Genomic DNA, 17,488 nt, shown 5'->3' on the forward strand with positions numbered 1-17,488 from the left:
AAATTCTAAAGATACTTACTTTTTTGTGACACAAGTCACTATGTCACACAGTTGATCCTTGAATAAGGGTTTTACTGTAGGAACCCACTAATAGACAGATTTTTCTTTTCCTTTGCTGCTGCAAGATAGCAAGATAAATCTCTCCTCTCCCTCTCCCTTATCAGCCTACTCAACATGAAGGCAATGAGAATGAAGAACTTTATGAATAATAATTCACTTCCATTTAATAAATAGTGAATATATTTTTTCCTCCTTAAAAGTTTCTTTTCTCCAGCTCACTTTATTGTAAGAATACAGTATATAGTACATATGACATAGAAACTATGTGTTAATTCACTGTTTATGCTTTCAGTAAGGCTCCAGGTCGACAGTAGACTATTAGTAGAGTTTTGGAGGAGTCAAAAGAAACAGATTTTCATATAAAGCAGATTTTCAGCTGCTTGGGGGATCGGCACCCTAACTCTCATGTTACTCAAGACTCAACTGTAATTAATTCTCATTTACTAAATGTAAACCATTTATTGTAAAAATTAAATAGAGCCCAGAAGTTCAAGACCAGCCTGGGCAACATAAGGAGACCCTGTCTCTACAATTAAATAAATAAATAAATACATACATACATACATACATAAATAATTGTTTCTTCATAGGTTATAATACTGAAATGTTGCAGTTTTTGTTATTAATTCCTACTTTTCATTATTAGATGTTCCATTCTTTGTGGCTTGTAATTCAGGGCATCTAAGCTACTTTATAATTTGTAATAAAATTTATTTATAAATGTTAATTTATTAAATTGGATAACCTGATTATCCCCTATTACCAAGCTCATCAATCACACCAAGGGTTGTACATTTTATCACAAACCTAAGTCGTTATGACAATTGAGGAAACATACAATATACAAACTTAAAAATTGTTTTACTTATTTATACAAAATTATTATATAAAATTTTAGGGAACATAATTAAAAAATTTTTTTTTCGGATAATTTCTGAGATTATAAACTACCTACAACTAAATTCTTAACTAATTCTGAATAATAAACTAAAAAAATTAAATCAAAGCTATATATATGTACACACACACATATGTATATATGTAAACACACCCTATTTCCATATTGCTTTTTTAATTGCTATTGTATGATCAACATTTCCATAACCTTATGGTAGCACCACCGAGAGTAGTTTACTATCAGAAGTCTTACCTGGATTGCTATTTTGAGGATTTTTAGATATCTTTTGTTTATATTCCAAAAGGTGTTGATGAATGCTATGTATAAAAATGTAATAAATAAAACTATTATTTTAACACTGATATAAAAACATTTACCAAATTTATTAAGTTCTTAGAGTATTTCAGACAATATCAGAGCTAACATCAGAATATTACTTATTCTATTACTTTAAGTTTGTCAGCTCTATGAACTTATTAATCTGCTAATTAAAGAAGAAAGAAAGTAGATGAAATACTCATGAATTCAGGGCAGGGCAACTCCGTAAATTCACTAGAGTTAGCTTGGCATAATGGAAAATGTCCTTAACTCAGAATAAGTTCTAGCGCAGTAACCAACAGGTATTTTTTCTGGAACAAGTTGCTTCTCTTAGGCTCAACGTCTTCTAAAAATGAGAATTTTAGAGCCTTATTTCACTAGGTTATTATAAAGATTTAACAAGATAACATTTTTTAATGCTCAAATAGTGAAGCAATGAAATAATTTGTTCTTGAATCTTATTGCTGAAGCTATTTTTAAATTCCCAATAAAATCCAATGTGTTAGCCTGGTGCAGTGGCTCATGCCTGTGACGTAAGCACTTTGGGATGCTGAGACAGGAGGACTGCTTGAGCCCAGAAGTTCAAGACCAGCCTGGGCAACACAGGGAGACCCTGTCTCTGCAAAACATAAATAAATTACAAAAAACAAAAGAACAAAAAAAAGTGTTTCTTCATATGTTATAATGTTCAAATGTTGCAGTTTTCTGTTATTAATTCCTACTTTTGGTTATTAGATGTTCTATTCTTTGTGGCTTGTAATTCAAGGTATCTAAGCCATTTTATAATTTGTAATGAAATTTACTTATAAATATATTAATTCATTAAATTGGATAACCTGATTAGCCTCTATTACTGAGCTCATCAATCACACCAATGGCAGAAAACTAATAGATGTCAGCATCTGGCTTGTACTACTACTACTCTTTATCTACCTCCTGAAACTCTGAATCAACAAATCTTTGTTGGAATGATGCTTAGTCACTATGCTCATTTCCAGCTGCTGTGGAAGACAAAACCCTACCTTTATTTTTTGTAAGTTCCACAAAGATGCAAGTTGGTATTTCCTCATTTCTGAGATGCACTAAGAGCATATTGCACACAAGATCCTATGTGTTACCACATCTCATTTCATATATCACCTTGCATCAATATTTCTTGTATGAAAATCACAACTGCAATACTGGGTGACACCCATTTTGCTTTGACTCACACCATTTCCTTGGAGCTAGTTAGAAAGTAGTCAAATGTCCTTTTGGAAACTGCAAGAAATATGCAACACTTCACAAATCTGTGTGTCATCCTCGTGCAGGGACCATGCTGATCTTCTCAACGTTGTTTCAATTTTACTATATGTACAGCTGATGCCAGCACGAATCCCTACTTTTATACCTGAAGACTGATCAGTCATGGATGAGGCTTAGCTCTGTTAAATCTAACGAACTTACTTGGGGTTTTGTGAAGTCTATTGAATGGCTTCATGGTGATGCAGAATTTGAAAATATTTTAAAAACTCGAGGTAGGGATGCAGGTAGCATGGGAGATTTTTACTTTTAGCAAAAAAGAATCACTTGAGGGGATGAGCAAAAGTTGGAACCCACTATAACTTGAGAAAGATGACATGGGATCTTCCAGAATAAGATGAGACCTTCCACTACCTACAAAATGGTGCTACACAGATTATAAAGGTCCAGGGATGTAGTTGTGGTAACAAAATAAAAAGGGATCTCTAATTTCTTCCTGTAACATTATTTCAACCTGACTTACAGTTTCAAACTAATATTTGCTAGAGAAAATAGAAAGAAGCCACTCAAAGGATAACTTACCATGAAGGTCTAGGCCAAGTCCAGGCTAAGATGTGGGTTTCACATCAGGTTTTGAGTGGGAGGAGAAGAGTCAATTTGTTTACTATGTGTGTGGCTAAAGCTAAACGTCCTAGCTGCCAGAGCAGGGTGCTGGTACTTCAGAAACAATGGCTGAGAATATGTATGTGAACTGTAAAAAAAAGTAATAACTTTGAAGTCTACATGTGGATCACCATGAAGACTGAGAGATCTGTATTAGTAAGAGCATCCTGGTAGCAAAGGTCTATCATTACCAGACTGCGGGAGTAGTTTCAACGGCAACAATGCAGCAACAGCATCAATGGAAACAACAAAATGAAGAGAATGGCCATTTCCCACCCCTCCAGTCTTTCTGAATTAAACAAAAGGAATGTCTTCCTTGGACTTAAGGAACCCCTTAGATTCTTTTAAAATTTCAAGGATGAAGGTATGGAAGACAGCCCCGGGGACACTATCAGGTTTTCTGCTAAAGTGGACATTTCAAGACCCAAATAACTAATTAGAAAAATCAAAATTGTGACACTATGTTTATCCCATGGATAGGGGTTATACTGCAAATCAAGTAGACAACATTAGGACTCCTAGGGATAAAGTTGTTGAAAGTCCTAAAATAAAGAATCCTGGCCCATTACTCCTTCCAACTAGTCTAGCTTTTTGCCTAGTTTCTGGCTGATGAAGTGAACTAACTCACTGTCATTCAAAAATTACCTGAAACAAACTATGAAATCTCACCTAGCCTTTAAATGTAAACGTTTACGGATTAAATCTACTAGCAACAGCATAACCTCCTGCAGTCATTCCACACATATCTTCAGCACAGATGTCAATATTTTGCTGAAGGAGAATGCTGACTCTCTCTAATGATCCATGACATACAGCAAGCATGAGGGCTGTGCTAAAATAACAAAGATATAACTTCATTATTAGGAACAGAAGCAATTTAATATGTGCCTGTCAGTGTAGAATTAACCATTTACGTGTACTAATAAACATAAGTATGTTGAGTGCTCAAGTGTTTATCCTTGTAAATCACCACCAAGGCTGAAAGGAAGGGGCAGAAAGACTCACGTCCCACTGGGATATGGCATACTAGAAGTGGCTAACATAAAGTCCTTTGAAGGGCAAGAAAATATGCTCTGTTCACGAATCTTAAAGAGGCAAAAATTTAAGTGAAGAAATCTCTATTTCTTCCTTAGTCTGATAAAATATTTTGTTCTTCAAAATCAGCTAGAAGTCAGACAAATGAGAGCACTCTGAAGGCTTAAAACAATATTAGGAGTAATGATATTAGTATTAGTCATAGTAAGTTCAGTTAATGATGCTGATAAGAACGTGTGAGACATTGAATTAAATGCTGTTGATATTCATAATGTTATTCCCACACAACTGTCCTTAAAGGACATATTATTATTCTCCTTTTCATATAGAAAATCATACTTGGTATTAAGTAATGTTTGCAAAATCAAACATATCAAGTGAGGAAGCTAGACATGAACCCACTCTTACGTGAATCAAAAGCCTATCTGTTTTTATCACTCACCTATGGCTTGTCTTTTTTTTTTTTTTTTTTTTGAGACGGATTTTTGCTCTTATTGTACAAGCTGGAGTGCAATGGCACAATCTCAGCTCACTGCAACCTCCGCCTCCTGGGTTCAAGTGATCCTCCTGCCTCAGCCTCCCGAGTGTAGCTGGGATGACAGCCACCCACCATCACACCTGGCTAATTTTTTGTATTTTTAATAGGAACAGGGTTTCGCCATGTTACCCAGGCTGGTCTTGAACACCTTACCTCAGGCGATCCACCTGCCTCGGCTTCCCAAAGTGCTGGGATTACTGGCGTGAGCCACCACGCCCGGCTGGATTATCTTAATTAACTAAAATGTTAATCCAATTAAAGATGTCTTTCTTCCCTTTACCTATACAAATTAGAAATAATAATACACTATGAATAAAAAAGGAAAAAAATGAGAAATTCACAGTATCTGATGATAGCAATTAATAGTCATGTAGGGATAACGTAAAATTAATATTCTTCAAAGAAAACAACTTAAAGCAAACAGTCATCCTAAAGACAAAATGATTTTAAACTCCTGTTTCAGATTAATATTGCTTTTTTTTTTTTTTTTTTTTTTGAGACAGAGTCTTGCTTAGTTACCCGGGCTGGAGTGCGGTGGCACAATCTTAGCTCACTTCAACCTCTGCCTCCCTGGTTCAAGTGATTTTCGTGCCTCAGCCTTCCGAGTAGCTGGAATTACAGGCATGTACAACCATGCCCGGCTAATTTTTGTATTTTTAGTAAAGATGGGGTTTCACCATGTTGGCTAGGCTGGTCTTGAACTCCTGGCCTCAAGTGTTCCAACCACCTTGGCCTCCCAAAATGCTGGGATAACAGGCGAGAGCTACCATGCCCAGCAAATATTGCATTTTTTAAAAAGTGTATAAAAAACAGAAGTTAGAAAAATACTATAAATGTGTTAATCATTCAATATTGAATTATAAAGTAAACTAAAAAAGTTCATACTTCTTAAAACTAATACAGAACCACTTTAGCCAATAGAAAATAATGCAACCAAAAACATCAGATTAAAAATAAGAATCAGTCAGTATAATAAGAGAAGATAAATCCTACTATATACTGTTCTTTATGTTGACCAGTCCAAATAATTGCTTTTCTTCCTAACTGATAATTTGTGTTGATAGTTTTCACTATAATTTAATAATTTTAAGTAAATGTTATTAATATTTCTGACTTGTGTTATTACTCTAGAACACTACTCAAGTGTTTTTTAATAAAAAAAGAACTACTATACCATTTAAACTTATCAACTGCATTTGCATTGGCATTTTTTGTCACTAAAAATTCCACAATTTCCTCGCTTCTTTTCGTTATGACCAGTAAAAGTGGTGTGAGGCAAGCCTGTAAAACAGCAAAGACAATTTATAATTCATGAAATTACATATTTCTCAGCTGAACTGAATACCTTGTATAATATCCTATGAACTTAAACATAAAATAGAAAGTAAATCAATAGCAGCCCCTTCTTTCTCCCTTTTCTGTGCTTTCCCATGCACTGCACCTTCCCTTGGAAACATTCAGCCTCTGCATCACCACATTAACTCTGGTTATCCCCAAGAATCTTTATATTCTAATGGTTTTATTGTTTCCCATCTAAAGCAGGAGCTTCTTGAGGGCAGGGGCTGTATCTTTTATCTCTATATACTTAAACCCTAAGATACAGTAGTAAATACTTTGCTTTTTATTAAATTACTAATCTAAATTATTACCTCTAGAGCAGTGTTTCTTAAACTATATTCTAGAGAATAATTACCTTACCAGAAGCATTGTACCCCAACAGATTCCACATTATCTATGTTCAAGAAATATTATAAAACTGTGAATTAAATGTCCGTTATCCAAGAAATGACCTGAACTTTGCCTAATCCTTATTTGACAATATATTTTTGTGGCAGACATTAATATTTGACAAATTAGAATTTCAGGGATACGGTTTTGAAAGCTTCCCAAGAAAAATGGAGGTTTCCTCTGGTGATACAAACTCGCTGATTCTCTTCTATCAATGATCCTAAGATCCCAGATGCCAGTGTCAGGCACTCCTGCTCTAAATGGGTCACTAAAGAAGTAGGCTCTAAATTAAAAGAGATTGGCTTTAAATGAACTTTGATTGCTTATTATAAGTGGTCCATGGGGTTTCTCCTATTACAAGACAATAGAATTTTATCTCAGCTATTAGAAATTCAGTATAAAAGTTTATTCTCAATTATAACGATAATACTAGCACCCTAATGCATATCTAATTCTTAAAATGCAATAATCCATTTTGATTCTGGTTTGTATTGTAATTGCTACTTAATTTTTGGGAAAATATCAGAAATATGAATAAAATGGCTTATTAATGAAAGTTTTAACTCATCTATATAGATTAGCATAATAGAAGCCACAAAATCACTTGAATTTTAAGGGACAATTCTGAGGAGAAAGATATAATATTTTCTGCAATAGGCATAACCTATTCAAATATAACCATGATTAATCTAAAAAGGCTTAAAGGCATTCTAATAGAAGATGATTATTTATGGTTTGTATAAGGAAAAATCATTGTTTAAAAAATCTAAATTCTAGACGTCAACTCCATTATTAATGAGTTAATGTAAAATATAAACTATATATTATAAACACCTATCAACTGTCTTGAGCACCTTGAAATCTTTACCAAAATATACTATGAGAGAGGAACTGATAACTAAAGTATTTACAGAGGCAAAAGGGGTAAGTTGAGTAAGTGGTGTGCCTAGGTGGGCACAGCAGCAAACTGGAAACATATGCTTTGTGTAAAGCTAGAACCTCTTCAGAGCATACCAGTCATATGGGCTCAAGAGACACCAGATTCTATCCTTTAAGAGGAAATCCAGATTTCTGCATGTCTCCTAAATTTTACACGGTGACTTAATTTATGCAGGCAAATTTTGCTTTCTTGTAGTTTTACACTAATTGGAAAGAAAAAAAAAACTTGGGTGGGAAAAAATGTTTGAATAAGTTTTACCTTTAACAAATTCAAATATTTATCATAAATGCACAGAAAAGCCATACTCTCTAATAGTTCTTGTAAAAATATTAATATTAAAGTAAAATCTTAGACAAGTTCTTTCAAACTATTTTCATTTGAGGAATGTTTGAGCTTCCAAATATAAAAAAACTTGCATATGTTAATGTTAAAGCAAACAGATTTCAAATATTTTGAAAATAACATTGGTTAAGGTCTACCTTGTTTTTCACTTCGACGTCTGCACCACAGGACAGCAGTTTTGCCACCATTGACAAATTCTCACTATAAACAGCATAATGGAGAGCCATGTTGCCATACACATCTACAATATTTGGACTGGGACCAGAATCTACCAGAATATTTGCACAAGCCTCCCTCCAGCATTGTAGAGCCTGTCAGTATTAAAGCAAGAAGTAAATTATAAATTATAGGAAATCAAAATAAATATTTCACAGGTTTCAGAAACTAGTAGTATTTCAATGAGATAAATTCATTTTTATTCCACGTATTTAAACCAAATCCATCTCCTGCTGAAAGGACTGGCTACTATTTACCTTCATCAGAGGTGTCCTGTTTTCACTGACACGGACGTCAAGCCGGCACTTTCTGTCTGCCAGAAGTGTTATTACTTCCACATGGCTGTTGACACAGGCCCCATGTAGAGCAGTCCTACGAGAGTGAGAGGACTTTTTAGGAAAGTTTAGTCCATTGTCTCAAAACATACAATGATTTATGTAATTGTAAACATTAAATACCATGCTCTTTCTCTGCCTTCAAAACAAATATTTAATATTCTCCTGAAGAAAGTACAACATTCATTCACTATTATTACTCACTACATTAATGAAAGAGTGGCCTATTTGAATAGAAAGAGCTTGGCCTTTGGACTCAGTTCAACTTGGGCTTGAATAAACTTTACGGTCTTTCACTTACTAGCTGTCTCTTAACCTCTCTGTGCCTCAATTTTCTCATCAATAAAGTGAAGATGAATACAGCAGTTATCTCACAGGACATCACTGTGATGCCTCAATGAGAATCTATGCAAAGTATTTTGAAGAGTTTTTAGCACATGTAACAGCTCAGTAATTGCTAGATATTATAACTTCTACTTAACAAAGACAACATTTTAAGTAAAATAATACAATCATGCCTACTTTGTGGTGTGTTTTAAAGGTTACAGATAACACTGTATTTTAACAGTTCTAAGATGCTCAATTTCTCATATTTTAACATCTCTGACATTGAAATGCCACTTACAATTCATTATTTATTAGAACTATATTTGGCAAAAATTTAAACAATCTTTTATTGGTACATAAAATAAGGAGGCATCACACAATTCAGGGTGCCTTCCATGAAGTGGAATATGGTATATACAACAGGATGATGGTAGTCCTAATCACAGGATTAACACTTAAAGAAATTTTAGCTTTTAAGAGTACTACGCAAAAGGAGAGTTGAAATAAAAACAACAAATTGTTAAAACAAAGTACTCCTTTAATATTTTAAAAACTTCAAGCCAAAGAAAACTTGGGATTCAAATGAATAGGTATGGCTCATTTTATTTTGTATTTAGATTTACAGAATGTATATTAATTCATATTTAGATTTATGGAGGGAGTACATGTAAATTAGGTATTTCCAATTATTCATATTACTATTTAAAGCTGTTATAAATTTCCAAAATCATGGTTGGTAGTTATCTTTTACTGATTTCTCACTTCAGAAGTATTTTTGTTTGAAAGATGAGAGGAAAAGCTTCAATTGAGATTCAGTCCTATTACTCCAATTTTAAGCCTCTCATGTTGCTGAGGCTGAGCAGGTAAATGTGAAATTTTTAAGGATGAAAGGGTCTTGAGAGTTAATAGAATGTGTCTTCTACATAATAGGCATTCAGCTTACATGTGATAAATGGATTCAAAGAATGGATAAATATAGTTGGGAAGTTTGATATCTTAAAAAACTGCTATAAATAAAGCACTTATATTTGCTACTTTGTTTTCCTAATAACAAAACTACACTAAAATGATTAATCTATAATTATTGACATATATATAATAAATCTAGATATAATAAAAATATGTTTCTAATAAAATGTACATGTAAATCAACAAGCACAGATAAAAAGTTTCTCTTCTGAAAATGCTAAAAGTTCACAGAATATACTAATCCACAAAAAATAAAAATTAAAATATAGAAAGTGAAAAATTATTTTTATCTGTGCAAAATTCATATTCCTGCTCTTCCCAAAAATTATTTCATTAATAATAAACTTTTACTAATAACATTGTACTTGCTCAATGCAGAAATCAAAGATAATAAAAAGGAAAAACATTTTATATTAAAACAAATGCCCTCAAATAACAAATTTTATCATATTTCATACATAATTTCAGATAACACAAGACCATCATCTGTATGTATACACAAACTGAACTTTACCCTCACTTGGTACACCAAAATACATTTTCAAATGTCAACATACTTCTGTAGATGTTTCTACTTTCAGTGGTCACATATTATCCCATGCTGTAAATTCACTGAAATGTATTTATAAAAGCCATTGTATGGATTCTTCTTAATACATTGATATTTTAAGCAGTGCTCAGAAAAGAAATTGCGTGTATGTTTCCTTATTTTCTAAAAATATCTTAATGTAATAGAATTGATCACCAACAGGCATATACAATTTTTTTAATATGGTACTTACCACCAAATTGTCTATTTGAAAAGTCATCTGCAACTTAAACTTTAAGCAGCAGTATAAATATCACTGCTCTTTATCCTCACAAACTTTGTGGATAGAAAACAGTATTTGATTCCTCTTTTAACTTAAATGCCTTCTCTAACGAGGAACACTAAATATTGTTTCCTGTGTGCATAAGTCACTTGCAGATCTAGAAAAAGAAGTTTGCCCAATTTTAAATTAGAGGCAAAGTACTTTTCTTAGATCTGCAATTTACATCTCTAATTTAAATTGCCCAATTTTAAATTAGAGGATTTTTTTGTTGATTTGAGTGAATTCTCTGTAAAATGAAGATTTTTAAATCTACTATATATACACACATGCACATACACGTGTAGTAAATATTTTACAAGTATGCTGCCTTTTATTTTTTCTCAAATGCAGGGTAATTTTTGTTTTGCTAAATTAACCTTCACAATGCTTATTTCTGAGCGTCTTAGAAAGGTTTTGTCAACATAAAAATGTATCTGTGTAAATAGGCATTTATATTTTCTTCTGGTATTTTTTTCATTTCGAATATTAAAAATTTTTAATCTATATTCCATCAGGAACTTATTTCTTTTATGTACTGTAACTTTGGCATTTTTTTCTAGAGATCATCAAACCCAAAAAAGTCTAGATTTTCTCCTGTTATTTTCCAGAAGTTTTATAGTTTTGTATTTGACATTTAGGTCCGTGATTCATTTTGACTTAATTTTGGTGAGAAGGTAAGATCTGATTCATTTTTTTTACATGTGGGTATTCAGTTGTTCCAGCACCACTTTCTGAAGAAACCAACCTTTGTTTCATCATGTTGCCTTTACTTTTTTATCAAAGATTAATTAAATATATCGATGTGTCGCTATTTCTAAACTCTCTGTCTTGTTTCATTAACCTGTCTGTTCTTTCATCAATATGATACTGCCTTGATTACTGTAGCTTTACAGTAAGTCCTGAAGTTGAGTAGTGCCTGTCTTTCCTCCAGCTTTGTTCTCCTTCAATATTGTGTTAGCTATTCAAGGTCTTTTTCTTCCCCATATAAGCTTTAGAATTACTTTTTCTATATCCATAAAATAATTTGCTTCCATTTTGATTAGAAGTGCATTGAATCTGTACATTGGTAAGAAATGACATCCTGATGATATTGAGTTATTCTATTCATGAATATGATGTATCTTCTCCATCTGTTCAGTTCTTTTTTTATTTCTATCATCAGATATGGACAGTTTATGAAATTACATAACTCCCTCTACCTTGACCAAAGGACAGTGATGAATTCCTCATTCTGCAGCCAACAAGTCACCTCTGAGGGCCATGTGTCTAAACATAGACAGGAGGGTAAGAAAATGATAAAGACATCCTGGGAAAAATAGGAAATTCGAGAATCAGCAACTGTGTCTAAGTAACTCCTTTCCATTTCCCCAGGACACCTGTTGCTTCAGCCAACACCTGCTGGCATGTGCTGAGGATGCTGGTGCTGCTGGCTTTCCCAGCCCTGCCCCCGGGGCTGCTTTGGGTGTGTGCCTCTTGACCTTAGTGAGAATGTACTTTTTCATCCCTACCATGGGTGAAAAGTTTTCACAAATAAACACTTTTTAAAATAATGCCAACTTTTGTATTAGATAGAGGTGCTGCGTGTGCAGGTTTGCGTGTGTCTTTTTGGTAGAATGTTGTATTTTCTTTTGGGGATATTCCCAGTAATGAGATTGCTGGGTCAATTAGTAGCTGTGTTTTACATCTTTTGGGAAATCTCCAAACTGCTTTCCACAGTGGCTGACCTGATTTACATTCCCAGTGACAGTGAATAGGAGCTTCCTTTGCAGCCTCGCCAGCATCTGTTAACAAATGACCACTTTTATTCCAGACATAGATCATCTGTTAGTTTTGATTTTAGCACACCCTCTGAAGAAGATAGTGTTTTTCACAACCAAAGATGATTTCACCTTCCAAACGTGTTTTTTTTTTTTCTCATTTTCTGATGGCATGCGGAACTTTCTGTCTGCATCAGTTTGGGGTATAAGTTAAGAGCATTGTACCTTGAAGTGTCCCATCTCACTGTTCCCATGCAGTGTTCTGTCCCAGAACTCTTCACTAGCTTTTTACCCCTGTGGGCCCAGTAGGGAGAGGAGCCCCCCAGAAAGTCTTTCACCAGGCAAGTGATGAACTAAAGAATTACACAATCATGTGTGACTGTTCTCAAAGCTCCCAAACATAGACAGGGGGACAGTTGCAGGTAATACAGCTTTATTAATGGCAGTAACATCTCAGCTCAGCAGGAAACATACTGTGGGCTATGAGAACAGGTTACAATGAATATTGAGGCAGAAAAAGTCACAGTAATCACATATTAGCCCCAAAATGCTCTTGCTCAAATGGTAAATGTCCTTCCTGCACATGTGGCAATACCAGACTTGCAGAAAGCACACGTGGTGAGAGACAAAGCCTGCTGCCTGTCTGTGAGCTTCAGTGCCCAATGAGACACAGCAAGCTTTCGCCTCTTCTTTCTACACTCCTGCTTTTATTGCACAGTACTTTTTTATATATGTTTTATTCCATTTTTGAATGTTGTATTCCATTGGTCTTTCAGACTAATGATGAAACAACACAACACAATTTTAATTTCCAAGTCTCTACAATATTTTAAAGGGGAAGTCACTCTCTTTTAATTCTCAGACTTTTCATGGATATTTTAATTTGTTTGCTCTTCTTTACAATAAAATTTCTATATCCAGAACACAGATGGTATCTATATTGGAGTTAGAATCAACTTATTTTATTTTCTTTATTTTTTTGACTTTTATTTTAATCTCAGGGGCACATGTGCAGGATGTACAGGTTTGTTACATAGGGAAATGTCTGTCAGCAGGGCGGGGTTGTTGTACAGATTATTTCATCACCCAGGTGTTAAGCCTGGTGTCCATTAGTTATTTTTCCCGATCCTCTCTCTCCTTCCACCTTCCACCCTCCGATAGGCCCCAGTGTGTGTTGTTTCCCTCTATGTGTCCATGTGTTCTCATCATTTAGCTCCCACTTACAAGTGAGAACATGCCATATTTGGTTTTCTGTTCCTGAATTCCTTTGCAGGATAATGGTCTCCACCTCCATCCATGCCCTTGCAAAGGTACATATACGCCATGGAATACCATACAGCCATAAAATCAACTTATTAATTAAAGTACTTTTGATGTCTTAATAATGTTGACCCTGCCTAATCATGTAATGTCATAATTTTTCATTTATACAAATCTATTTTTAGGTTTTTAAGAAACATTTCGCACCAATTCCATACTAATTAAATTATTTTAAATAATTTTCTTTAAAATGTTGGCATTATCTCTTTTCCATCTATAAACACAAGACATTCTCATTAATTCAATTAACATCATTTGTTGTGTTAATGAATTTCCTAACGCGATGAGTCTCACTTGCATTTCTGGAATAAATGGACTTCCTAATGATCTAATATTTTAAAGGGTTGGCACAATGGTTTTTAACATTCAAAAATTTTACTTTCATATTAATATGTTCTAATTATGTATAATACTCTATACGGCATCAAACAAGTAAAGTTATCGTATCACTTTTTTTCATTTTTAAAATATATCAGTTTTATTCTGTTAGTTCCATAAAAACAATGTAAACACAAGCGCTTTGTACATCTTTCTGGTGAATTCACATAATGCTTAGTTCCCTGATCCTTTGACCTCCTCGTCTTCTCCAGTTATTTTCTGTTTGGACCACTGGCCTCAGGAGTGGAGTAGGTTTGGTGCTTAGGAGAGAGCAATGTGGCTTTTTGGTATGACTCGTTTGCCCTCTCAGCACACCTGTTACTCTTAACACAAAGCTTGAGGTTTAAGTCCTTAAACCTGTAGGTTTCACCATCAGCTCTTTCTTTCTTTCTTTCTTTCTTTCTTTCTTTCTTTCTTTCTTTCTTTCTTTCTCTCTTTCTTTCCTTCCTTCCTTCTTTCTTTCTTTTCTTTCTTTCTTTCCTCTTTCTTTCTCTCACTTTCTTTCTTTCTCTCTCTCTTTCTCTCTCTCTCTTTCTTTTTTCTTTTTCTTTTTTTTCTTTTCACATAGGCATTACTAGGGATGTGAATGGGAGACTGGTGTAGAAAGTGCTGAGGAGCCGAAGCCAACAAATTGCTTTAAACACAAGATGAAAATGCTCTGTTCCATCCACACAAAGAATCACCTAATACTGGTGTGAGGCATCTCACTTAGCTGTGGAGGAGTCCTTGGAATTAGATCTCAGAAAGACAGTTCTGGCTTTAAGACAGTAAAACCTTTTGGCAATGGGCCAATTGCCTTGAAAAAAAAAAAAAAACAGAGTTCTACTTTAAAGACCTTGCAAGTGGAGAATTGTCCTACAAAGATTCTTGGAAATGTTAACAGAGATAACTGACATGGGTAACTGGGGGCCAATCAGGAACTGTCAACAGCCAGATCTCAGCAAACGCAGGACAGCCAGTTAATAGTTCCTTCAGTTCTCTGATGACCACAAATGTAATTTTATTTTATTTAGCCTTGTGGAGGTTCTGCAACAAATGTAATTTTAAAGGAATTGGGAGCCAGAAAGATAAATGCAACTCCTTCGACTATGTGACATGGCAGACTGATTAATCTGGGTTCCCAGAGTGTGGAGCAAGTGCCCTGCATTAGAGAACGGCCCAGGGGGAACTTGCATGATGCTGAACCCCACAGAACAGAATTACTTCAATCGCCTGCTCCTGACTACTATAAGGAAGAAGTTTCAGTGTCTCAGTTTGGATCTACACTCGGATTTACTTGTCTTTTCTTTTTTTTCTTTCTTTCTCTCTTTCTTCTCTCCTGTTCATTTCTTTCTTTCTTTCTTCTTTTTTTTTTCTGGAGATGGAGTTTCCCTCTGTCACCCAGGCTGGAGTGCAGTGGTGTGATCTTGGCTCACTGCAACCTCCACCTCCTGGGTTCAAGCAATTCTCCTGCCTCAGCCTCCCCAGTAGCTGGGACTACAGGCGTGTGCCACCACGCCCGACTAATTTTTGTACTTATAATAGAGACAGGGCTTCATCATGTTGGCCAGGCTGGTCTCAAACTCCTGAGCTCAAGTAATCCACCTGCCTCAACCTCCCAAAGTGCTGGGATTACAGACATAAGCCACCACACCCGGCCTCTATGCTTGAATTTCTACTCTTAGCTAATCTCTCTAACACACATGCCTTTCATTGGGTAAAACTGGCTAGGCAGACTAATTACACCTTCCTGTGTAATACAAGCCCCTCCCTGGCTTGTATTATCTCATAGTTGCCTTCCACTTGTGACAAGTGCTATGAATTTTCCTTTTTAGGAAGTGATACACAATTTTTTTCTCGAACAGGATTTTTAACTCAAAATAATGAGATAGTGTAAACATCATGACAATTCTGGAATGTCTGAAGTTTGAGATAAAGATTGTCTAAGAAAAGCTAAGATTGTCTTAACTGTTTATATGTGGTATCTGGAACATGGGCATCAGGAATCAAGTGATGCCACTGCTACTGGGCAGAGTTTTCATATTTTATCTAAACAAATGACACTGACCTACTTTAATAAAATTTCAGAAAAGCCATCTGGAATCAGCCCCATCATGTCCAGATTGGAAGGTGTTTGGGGACCAATGAAACATACCAGAAATACTTTTCTTCCGCCAAAACAAATGTAATGAATGTCAAAGTATTGATACTAATTTAGCTTGTGAATACATATTAAGTTTTGCTTCATTGATTGTAGCACTGGCAGCTGTTTTGCAGAACACTGCATATTAAACTGTAGGCAGCTGACAACAAATATCAGCGGAAGGGGATATTTAAAAGCCAGTTAAATTAATCATTGTTTTTTAGGAACCTGAGTCACGATTAATCCCCTGGAGCTTTTACAGACAGACCCTTGCCAAAAATCTCCCAGAAGGAACATCTGTAGGCTATTTTGTTTTGAGATGTAAACCCATCTGTGATGTCTTGCTGACATTTTAGATTATACATACAAGTCCTGTAATGAATAGCATTCACAAAATTTATGAAGCAAAAAAATTAAAATTGTTCAAAAGCCTGATTTTTGCTGGCAAAGTTTATCCATGAGAACATAGCAATTAGCCCCTTACCCCTCCAAAAGAAACCCTACAACCCTAAAACCAATCCAAATTGTGTAATTTAGAAGAAATAGGTTTTCAGTGCCTACGACTGAAGAGTTCATTAAGGTTTTGCAGCTGGAGGTTTTAAAAAATCCCACTTTTCAAAACTATCTGACAATCAAGGGCACAGAGACTAACGTAATGCTGATTCTCACTGGCGCAAACAGCTTGTGGATTGCATAGGCCACCACAAAGGTACTTGTGCCTGCTGCCATTTTTGACTGTACCAGGGACTCTTTAAATCCGAGTTTCAGCAGGACTGCAGACATGTCCACACCACTTGACACAACCATGTAAAATATGACCAAGGAAATTAATGAGATTCCAGTGTACAACGACACGCCAACAGTGTCATATTCTTGAAAAATCTTTTTCAGTTGCTGTGACTTGCTTTGCTTTTTCTCCTCTGTGCAGCTGACGCTGCTGCCTGTTGTCTCCGTGGCCTGGCTGAGGTCCTGGGTGCCGCGGCAGTCCCCACGGCTGTGCGGAGCAGCCGGGCATCTGGCCTGGGCAGGAGCAGGGCCAGGGCCAGGGGCAGCGGGGCACAGGGGGTGGTCGCGCCCAGGAGCCATGTGGCGCAAGGCCGGACCCAGGCGCCCACCCTGCCTGCCGGGCCCAGCCCCGCCAGCAACACGGCCATGGCGCGCAGCTAAGCTCTGCCCATATCACTTTTATATCCTTCCTAAAAACGATTGGGAAGATTGGTTACTTTATAACTTTTAAATAGTTTAAGCGTATTGATATATTAATTAGTTCATGAGTAAAATTTTCTTTTGGACAATATAAATTTGGTGCTCTCTTGTGTGGAAAAAAAATCTTTAATAAATGTTGTTTTTTCTATGAATATTATTTAATTTAGCATCTCTATCTCTATGGGGTAAATATCTAAAAATACATATTGCTAGACTATATATGAGCCACATTTTAATGTTAAT

The 17,488-nt window shown here is 35.3% G+C and overlaps 1 non-coding gene and 1 pseudogene across 1 annotated transcript; both read right to left on the bottom strand.

Annotated features, from left to right (window-relative positions):
* Positions 1 to 2,541: 2,541 nt before the first annotated feature.
* LOC112204625 (U6 spliceosomal RNA) lies at positions 2,542 to 2,648 on the bottom strand. Its single transcript, XR_002938299.1, has one exon. It is a non-coding gene; the product is annotated as a U6 spliceosomal RNA (small nuclear RNA).
* Positions 2,649 to 16,416: 13,768 nt separating this feature from the next.
* Positions 16,417 to 17,193, bottom strand: LOC100614348 (protein FAM210B, mitochondrial-like; annotated as a pseudogene).
* Between the last annotated feature and the right edge of the window lie 295 nt (positions 17,194 to 17,488).

The sequence above is a fragment of the Pan troglodytes genome, chromosome 8, assembly GCF_028858775.2.
Source record: "Pan troglodytes isolate AG18354 chromosome 8, NHGRI_mPanTro3-v2.0_pri, whole genome shotgun sequence".
Taxonomy (NCBI): Eukaryota; Metazoa; Chordata; class Mammalia; order Primates; family Hominidae; genus Pan; species Pan troglodytes.